The sequence below is a fragment of the Giraffa tippelskirchi genome, chromosome 12, assembly GCF_054371585.1.
Source record: "Giraffa tippelskirchi isolate mGirTip1 chromosome 12, T2T-mGirTip1v1.2.pri, whole genome shotgun sequence".
In the NCBI taxonomy this organism is placed as follows: domain Eukaryota; kingdom Metazoa; phylum Chordata; class Mammalia; order Artiodactyla; family Giraffidae; genus Giraffa; species Giraffa tippelskirchi.
Window position 1 is genome coordinate 52431558 of NC_137286.1, and position 10314 is coordinate 52441871.

The following is a 10314-nucleotide window of genomic DNA, read 5'->3' on the forward strand; positions in this document are numbered from 1 at the left end:
ATATGTAATAATGGTGAACTTGTGCAGCTGTCTGCCAGACACTGGGCAAAATGCCTCACGCACTTTATCTCATCCCGTTCTTGTATCAGCCCTAGGAGGTGGACTTTATCATTGGCTTCATTTTAGAAATATGGAAGCTTGAGACTCAAGTTGGTGAAGTCATCTCTGCAGGTGGCCCAGCTGGTGATGGGGGAGTCAGTTTGCCTGCAGAGACCCCATGCTCTGCTGCCCCCAGCATCTTGCCTGGTATAAACCTCATAACATGTGACTAAACAGGCCTGCTGCAGAGGGTTCTTGCAAAGTCAAAGACAGACAGCCATGTGAAAGTGCAAAAAACTACCATGTCCTTTAAAATGTTTGCTGAATGACTGAATGAGCTCATCACATACTCATCATACACTTCAGCTGCTTTCTCTAAGCACTAACTCTGTGGATGCTTCCCTCTGAAGGGGATAAAAGATGAAAAATCTCCCTAATCCTGCACTCTACAAATGTCAGGTCTAACACTGATCTTTTTTGCGTTGTGATCTCATTGATATTACAGCAATAGAAGTGGAAGTGTTAGTTGTTCAGTTGTGCCTGACTCTTTGCAACACCATGGACTGTAGCCTGCCAGGCTCCTCTGTCCATGGGATTTTCCAGGCAAGAATACTGGAGTGGGTTGCCATTTCCTTCTCCAGTTGATCTTCCCAACCCAAGGATCAAACCTGCATCTCCTATGTCTCTTGCATTACAGGTGGATTCTTTACCCCTGAGCCACCACGGTTATATTTGTGTCTGTGATCAAATGGCAGGGCAGCAGATTACAAATGCCAAGGTCTAAGGTAAGCCCTTTTTTCTCCTGCCTGCTCCAACCTGACAATTCTCCGGTGTGCCAAGGGCACCCCAACACCCAGGATGGCCCCAGAGAGGAGAACTGGGAGCCTGTTTACCCTGTGTGACTTTGATAGGGCCTCTCCATGGACTGCTTGCAGTGGGATGTTTTGTGTAGTGATTTTCTACCTTTGTGGTTGACTTCCCTTTCAAAACTTGTAAAACAATAACCCTGTGAATGTATCCATAACTACAATGATGATAGGTAGAATAAAGCAAGATCATTTATGGAAAAATAGTTTGAAACTTTCTTTAAAATTTTGATTCAAATGCACGACTTAAACAATCAACTCAACAGTCAAAAAAAAAAAAGAGAGGAAGCATCTCAATTATCCATCAATGGCTGAATGGATAAACACAATATGGTCTATGCATACAATGGAGTATTATTTAGCCTTAAAAAGGAAAGATGGTTTGACACATGCTACAACATAGATGGACCTTGAGGACATTATGCTTAGTGGAATAGTCACAGAGAGACAAATGCTGTTTAATTCCACTTTACATGAGGTATCTAGAGTAGTCAAATTCATAAAGTTAGAAAGTAGGATGGTGATTGCTAGGGCTGGTGGGAAAGGGGCGTCATTGTTTAGTAGGTACAGAGTTTCATTTTGGCAAGATGTTCTGAAGGTGGATGGTGTGATGGCTGCTCTGAATTGTACATTTTAAGATGGTTAAGATGGTCGACTTGGGATGTCCCTGGGGGTCCAGTGGGGCTTCCCATGAAGAAGGCGTGGGTTCATCCTTGGTCCAGAAACTTAAGATCACACATGCCCCATGGTGCAGTCAAACAAAAAAGGAAAGAAAAAACTCAACCCACAGACCTCTGCTTTCAGACAGGACCACATGAAGCCCGTTCATCCATTTTAAGGGATATGTGATGTTTTGAGAGAATCAGAGCACAAAATTCCAAGTTAAGTGTTTTCAGTTCACCTCTGTAGTTGTAAACACAGTGTGTTACCCTTCCTCCGTGTTGGGGAGATGGGAAGTGGGGGAATGGGGAGGTGATGATTTAAAATATCAGCAAGTCTCTACAGTCTAATTTTTGTATCACAGCACACTGTGTCACTTTCCAGCTTTTCATTTCCAGGACAAACTAATCTAGTTTTTGTGCATGTGTGTGTGTGTTTTTTTTTAAAAAGGCCAACACTTTTAGCATGTCACTGTAACTGGTTGTAATTTCCATTTCTGTGTGTTCAGGATTGATGTAAAGGAATAAAAGCCTTTCTGTTCCCTTCATTACTTCTTTCCCTAAGGTGAAATTTAACTTCACGTTACAACAACATTTCCACAAGTAATGTCCCACCTGCTGATTTCCTGTACACGCTGACACCAATTGACCAAACCATAGCCAACAGATGTCCTGTTTGCTGACTGTTGAACATTTCCATATGCAGCAGGAAAAAGGGGGGTTATTGCAGTCAGGTTCTAGTCCGGCTCTAATCCTTCATAGCTGCACAGCCTCGTGCCTGCATCATGACAAAATGGGGGTGAATTAATACTTCTTTGGGATTGTAGAGAAGAAGAAATGAAATGATAGCTATATATATTTTTTAATTGAAATATAGTTAATTTACAGTGTTACGTTAGTTTCAGGTATAACAGCAAAGTGATTCAGATATATATATATATGTATCTATATATATATGTAGAGAGAGAGAGAGGATAGATAGATATAAACCTTTTCCGATTCTTTTCCCTTATAGGTTATTACAAAATATTGAGCAGAATATCTAGGGCTGATTCATGTTGAGGTTTGACAGAAAACAATAAAATTCTGTAAAGCAATTATCCTTCAATTAAAAAATAAATAAAAATATTGAGTATAGTTCCCTGTGCTACACAGTAGGTCCTTGTTGTTTATCTATTTTGTATATAGTAGTGTGAATGTAATTCACACTTTTGTATTGTATTACAAGTTAATCACCAAAGGGATGTTGCCTAGAAGCTTAAATTATACATAGTGGCCCATCTCTGGAAACCCTGCCTCCCAGGTAATGAGCTAAAACACCTTTGTTTAGCTCACAACAAACATCCTGACCAGGCCCACCTGTGATGGCTGCAGGAGGAAGAAATTAATGCATCCCCTCTGAAGGCTGAGGCTTCCCCCAGGAAGTGTTTGACTTTACGCCCTCCGTTTTTAGTATAAAAGAAGCCTGAATTCTAACTCAGGCAGGATGGTTCTTTGCGGGGCACTAGCTCACCATCTTCACAGTTTGCTGGCTTTCCAAATAAAGTTGTTATTCCATGCCCCAGCAACTTGTCTCTCGATTATTGGCCTTTCATATCAGCCGTATGAGATTTGACTGGGTAACGTTTATGTTAATCCCAAACTCCTAATTTATCCTTCCTCTGAGATGACAGCTATAAATGTTAGCTCCTGCCTCTTCTTCCTTCTCTCCTTCTCCCTTATTCTCTGAATTTCTTCGCCTTGTTTCCTTTCTTCTTTTCTCTTCCTCCTTTGTTCTGCCTCTGTCCCCTCTTCCTCCTCTCCCTTTCTTCTTATCAAGGGAAGCTCTCCCCTGATGACAAGGCACATCCTTTCCATTTTGCTGGGCTGCCTTTCTGGATTTCTGGCCTCAGGCTAGCGATTGACAACGTGTGATCTGTCAGTTGGTGCGCTGGGATCTAGATTCATAGGCCATTGTTGCCAATATCTCAATCTTCATTCTTCAGTTTAATCAAATTTTCAGATTTCCCGCCATCCAGGAAGTCTGTGGGTTTCCTTTCATTGAGCAGTTGTGCAGCAAAGTCCCCTTCCACTAGCTGGGAGGACTCGGCTCACTATTTTTCAAGGAGTTTGGTCCTCCTCCTCCTGCTAATAGATCTTATTAGCAGGCACCTCTGCCTCCAATTTTGTGTTTTGTACTTCACTCATCAGAGTAATTCTGTGAATTTCAGAAACAAAAGTAGATCCTTTGTTCAAAAGTTCCTTCATTCTCTCCTTCTCTTCCTCAGGCTCCCTCCCCGCCCCACCGCAGCCCCACTTTGTATTGAATAGTGGTCATACCTTCTGGAACTGTCCTGAGCTGTCTTATGCTATGCAATGCAGACAGCGCATTTTCTCATAATCTGGAGTTGCTGGCAGAGCAAAAGGAAATGAGAAACAAAAGCTGCATTTCAGGAACTTCATTTAGTGAAATACACTTCCTTGTGGTGGTTTGCCAGTGAATTTCCTCAGCTGCCAGTGATATTTTGAAACTAAATGGGGGTGGGGTGGGGTAGTGAAGGGAATCACATCAATACACCAAGTCAGTGCCAGTTTCCAATGGTGTCGTCATTCATTCATGAAACTGTAGAAGAGAGATAAATTCACTGGTGAATGCAATTTATTACCCTTAACTACTCTGTTCTCTATGTCTCATATACAGGAGAATAGAGGAAAAGGAAAGCAAAACTGATGATAAAGGGATTGCTATAGGTTACAAACACCGCCCAAAGTATATTAAATGTAATCTCTTACAAATGCTCAAAATTGACCCTATATTAAAATGTTTTGTTTTTTGTAATAATTAAAACCTTGAGATTATATGTTTCCTTATTTGATATTGCTGCTAAGTCACTTCAGTCGTGTCCGACTCTGTGCGACGCCATAGACGGCAGCCCACCAGGCTGGGATTCTCCAGGCAAGAATATTGGGATTCTCCAGGCAAGAATACTGGAGTGGGTTGCCGTTTCCTTCTCCAGTGCATGAAAGGGAAAAGTGAAACTGAAGTCGCTCAGTCGTGTCCGACTCTTAGCGACTCCATGGACTGCAGCCTACCAGGCTCCTCCGTCCATGGGATTTTCCAGGCAAGAGTACTGGAGTGGGGTGCCATTGCCTTCTCCATCCATACATGACCACTGGAAAAACCATAGCCTTGACTGCTGCTGCTGCTGCTGCTAAGTTGCTTCAGTTGTGTCCTACTCCGTGCGACCCCATAGACCGCAGCCCACCAGGCTCCCCCGTCCCTGGGATTCTCCAGGCAAGAACACTGGTGTGGGTTGCCATTTCCTTCTCCAATGCATGAAAGTGAAAAGTGAAAGTGAAGTCGCTCAGTCGTGTCCAACTCTTTGCGACCCCATGGACTGCAGCCTACCAGGCTCCTCCATCCATGGGATTTTCCAGGCAAGAGTACTGGAGTGGGTTGCCATTGCCTTCTCCAATTTGATATTGAGGGGTCTTTAATTCAGCTATTAAGATTACAGATAGCTACATGGGCCTTAAAAAGGCATTTTGTGGGGCTTCCCTTGTGGTCTGGTGGTTGCGAATACAGCTTGCAATGCAGGGGACCCCTGTTAGGTCCCTGGCCGGGGAAGATCCCATATGCTGCGGAACAACAAAACCTGCGTGCCACAACTGCTGAGCCAGAATGCTGCAACCACTGAAACCTGCATGCCTAGAGCCTGTGCTCTACCGCAACGAGAAGCCTTCCTTTCTCAATCCAGATGCTATGAGTTAAATTTCCCCTTTAAAAAAAAAGGCATTTTGCATTTCTCCATATAGAGTTTCATCAGAGAATTTCATCAATTATTTTTTCTCATTGGCAGATTAGCAAACTGTGGCTTAACAGATACATCTTAAAACATACAAATCAGCATTAAAATAATACTCAGTGATTGGTCTTTTAACAAAAATATCATGTTAGCCATTTAAAAAATTTTTTGTTGTTCAGTTGCTCTGTCGTGTCCAACTCTTTGTGACCTCATGGACTGCAGCATGCCAGGCTTCCCTGTCTTTCACTATGTCCTGGAGCTTGCTCAAACTCATGTCCATAGAGTCGGTGATGCCATCCAACTAACTTACTTATTTCTGGCTGTGCTGGGTCTTGGGGGCTGTGCGCTTGCTTTCTCTGGTTGCAGTGAGCAGGGGCTACTCTTTAGTTGGCGTACACAAGCTTCTCATTGCGGTGGCTTCTCTTGTTGTAGAGCACAGGCCCTAGGGCTCATGCGCTCAGCAGTTGTGGTATACGGGCTTAGCTGCCCCTCGGCATGTGGGATTTTCCTGGAAAAGGGATTGAACCTGTGTTTTCTGCATTGGCAGACAGATTCTTAATCACTGGACCACCATGTAAGTCCCAGAGTGATTGATTTTAACTTCTTCTCCCAGGGTCTTTGAGCACCAAGTTATTTTCTGTTCAACAGGTATTTTTGAGTTCTCATTATGTACTCCAATCATGCTATGCACTGTTGGAGAATAGAAAGAAATAAAACAGTCCCCTCCCTTGAAGAGCCTTTCACATTCAAGAAGATGAGACACCCAAGAAATATCTTGAAAACAACTCAAGACGTCCCTATGAATAGCTACACAGCATGCACTTTCAAAACGTTGACAAAATCCATGAATGTATTGAAAAAGTTCAAGATGGTACAAGAGAGTACCGTGAAAAGTAATTCAGCCTCCTACCCCTCACCCAACTGCTTTTCCAAGGCAATCTCTGCAACGAGTCCCTTGTATAGCCTTCCAGTGACAGCATAAACATTTTCAAGCAAGTTATGTATAATACCATATATCTATTTATTTACAAAAATCCTACCCACTTTTTAAAAGAAGAGTAATCTAGAAAAGCTAGGCATTGTTTAGCAATCTCAGGAAATGATCATATAGTAAGAACTCAAATATTTCAATGACTGAATGAATGAGTTCTCTTTGTTAGGACATTTTGATTTCTTGCTATTTTATTTATTTTTGGCAACAAACACCACGTAGCATGTGGAATCAAACCCATGCCTCCCACCGTGGAAGTGTAGAGTTTTAACCACGGGACCATCAAGGAAGTCCCATCTTGCTGTTTTAAATTATGCTCTGTGAAACATTTTTTTCTGATTCAACTCTTAGTTAGGTAGACATTTCCAGAAAAGGAATTACTTGGTTAAAGTCTTTAGGTATTTCCAACTTGCTGTCCAATAGGCTATTTTCTCCCATCAGCACCATCTTGGGTAGTTTCATTTTTCTTTGCTAATCTGATAGATGTTAAGTGTAATTTCATTGCTGCTTCTGTTTGCATTTCTTTGAATTAATAGAGTTGGGCATCTTTTCCCCAAATGTTTGCCAGCCATTTATAATCGTTTCAAACTGTTTTTGAAATTTTCTGGTAGAAGCCTCTTGCGCATTTACCTACTGGGGTTTTTCTTACTGAATGTTACAACTTTGTTAAATACTAAGACTACTAATCCTGTTCCATGTTGTTAGTAAATAGGTCCCCTCATCTAGTGTTTGCCTATTTTCCCCTTTAATTGGCTTATTTTTGGCCCAGAAGATGTACATTTATATTTGTTCAGTTCTCTCTAGTGAGTCATCCATAATTGATTTCATTGCCTTTGAGGCTAGAATAACCTACTTATTGCATCTTTTCAAGAACTGTGTAGAAGTTGAAGGAAAGTCCATCTTATGCTTATAGCCTGTCAACAGGGGGATTTGCTAAGCATTTGTTTGTAGAGCTAAAGTTAGAATTCATTCCATCTTTGGATCCCAGGTATGTGGACTTAAGAAAACATCTTAGACATCCTTCTTTTAGGGGTTTTGCCTTATTGGTGCAACTTTCATGTGGAAAGCAAATCATTTGGAGTCGTCAAATGCCGTTTATCTTTCTCCTCTCTTTCCCTTCTACGCAGAGTGGAAAATTACTAAAGGCTTGGTTTCTAGCCTCTCAATTAGTTCATCTCAAGTCTTTCTTTCAAACTCATCCTGTTCTTGTGGCTACAACTAACAATGAATCTGATCATATCAGGTAGGATTCTTGAGAAACAGAACCAATAGGATACACACACACACACACACACACACACACACAACCTCTCTCACATTAAAGCAATACCAGAGTGAAGTACAGAGAGAGAGATTTATTTTAAGGAATTGGCTCACATGACTGTGGGGGTTGGCAAGTCTGAAGTCCAAACAGCAGGCTGGAAATTCAGGCAGGATTTCCATCTTGAGGAAAGAATTCCTTCTTCTCTGGGAAACCTCAGATTTTGCTTTTAAGAGATTCAACTGATTTGATGAAGCATTATCGAGGGTAACTTTCTTTACCTAAAGTTAACTGATTATAAATGTTAATCACATTTACAAAATATCTTCACAGCAACACCTAGTCGAGTGTTTGACTGAACAACTGGGCACCATAACCCAGCCAAGCTGACACATAAATTAACCTTCACCCTGCTCTTCCTACTGGATTGGCTTTCTTTATATCATATACCTAGTCTTCTGTTCCTTTTAGGGCTTGTCTGTGAGTATGAGTAGCTTTTATTAAACACTGAATATGTAGTCCGCTTGGAGGAGGCAAAGGCAACCCACTCCAGTATTCTTGCCTGGAGAATCCCATGGAGAGAGGAGCCTGGCAGGCTACAGTCCAGGGGTTGCAAAGAGTCAGACACAACTGAAATGACTTAGCACGCACGCATGCAGCCCACTAGCTGTTATTAAACCCTGAATATGCAGTCCACTGTGTGTGCTATGTTCTTAGTCGCTCAGTCACGTCCGACTCTTTGTGATGCCATGGACTGTAGCCCACCAGGCTCCACTGTCCATGGGGATTCTCCAGGCAAGAATACTGGAGTGTTGCCATGCCCTCCTCCAGGGGTCTTCCCAGCTCAGAGGTCGAACCCAGGTCTCCTGCATTGCAGATGGATTCTTTACCGACTGAGTCACAAGGGAAGCGGTCCACTAGCTTTTATTAAATACATCATATGATTTTGATGATACTCACTTGTGAGTACGATCATTGCCACGTTGTGTCTATGGTTGGTTCACCGGCTATGCAAATGTACTGCCCTAGAATTAGAACTGCAGTGAAGCCCATTCTTGGAATTAGGAAGACATCATGTATATCTCTGACAATATGGTTATTGGAGAGTTTGAGATCTGATAGGATATTTGATAAGAGGAATTGTTGAGGGTGCGTTAAATACCCCTTGTCTGGGGGTGGGGTGGTGGTTTAGGCTAAAAACATCAGGTTTGTCCCTTACTAGTCTTGGGAGAACAAAGCAAGGCCTGGGAAAGGCAGGATGGAGGCACTGGTTGGTCAGGGTGCCACTAAATCAGAAGAAGAATGTGGAACCAGATGTGAAAACCTGCATCTGCTCAGATACTGGGAGGAGGCAGGGTGGGAACCACCCTAGCAATGGGGATGGAGCCATGTGGGCAGTTGCTGCTAGGCTGGCAATGAAGCACAGCTTACGTACAAGGATTGGAGTTGTGGGAGGTAAAAAAGGTCTTTACACCACCAGCATTGATGGTGGGGTGAGGACACAGCCTTGCATCCAGGTTCTCATCCAGACAGAAGAAATAAAGTGGAACCTGCTTCTCTCTCATAGGACAGATCAGTCCTTGGCTTCCTGAAGACTCACAGTCTTGGAACTAAGAGCAGTAACAATCACTTTTCCTAAAAAAATGAAGACTCTGAGGTCCAGAGAGGGTAAATCTCCCATAGTTCAGTTCAGTTCAGTCACTCAGTTGTGTCCGACTCTGTGACCCCATGGACTGCAGCACATCAGGCTTCCCTGTCCATCACTAACTCCCAGAGTTTACTCAAACTCATGTCCACTGAGTCAGTGATGCCATCCAACCATCTCATCCTCTGTTGTCTCCTTTTCCTCCTGCCTTCAATCTTTCCCAGCATCTTTCCCATAGATAGGACTGATTTCCTTTAAGACTGACTAGTTTGATTTTCTTGCAGTCCAAGGGACTCTCAAGAGTCTTCTCCAACACCACAGTTCAAAAGCATCAATTCTTCAGCGCTCAGCTTTCTTTAAGGTCCAAATCTCTCACAAGGGTTCATTTATAACTGTATTCACATGTGTTATGAGTTGTGCCCTCCCCCCTCCAACTCATATGTTGAAATCCTAAACCGCCAGTGCCTCAGAATGCGACCTTACTTGGAAATTGGGTCATAGACATAATTTGTTAAGATGAGGTCATACTGAAGTCGAGTGGGCCACCAAAAATGGGGAAACTACAGATATTGCCTACGGGGAGCAGTCATGTGAAGATGATAGCAGAAAGCAGGGTGATGCTGCTTTTTTTTTTTAATAAAATTCCCATTTAAAAAATAGTTTTATTTATTTAGTTATTATTTTTGACTGTGCTGGATCTTTGCCATGCAGTCTTTTCTCTAGTTGCAGAGAGCAGGGGCTACTCTCTAGCTGCAGTGCTTCTTGCTGCAGTGACTTCTCTTGTTGATGAGCACAGGCTCTAGGGGACATAAGCTCAGTAGTTTCGGCGCCTGGGTTCCAGAGCACAGGCTCAACAGTTGTGGTGCACGCGCTTAGTTGCCCCGCGCCACGTGGGATCTGCCTGGATCAGGGATCAAACCTGTGTCTCCTATACTGGCAGGCAGATTCTTTACCACTGAGACACCAGGAAAGCCCAAGGTGTTGCTTCTATAAGCTAAGAAACACCAAAGGTTGCCAGCAGTCACCAGAAACAGAAGAGGCTGGAACAGATTCTTCTTCATGGTCCTT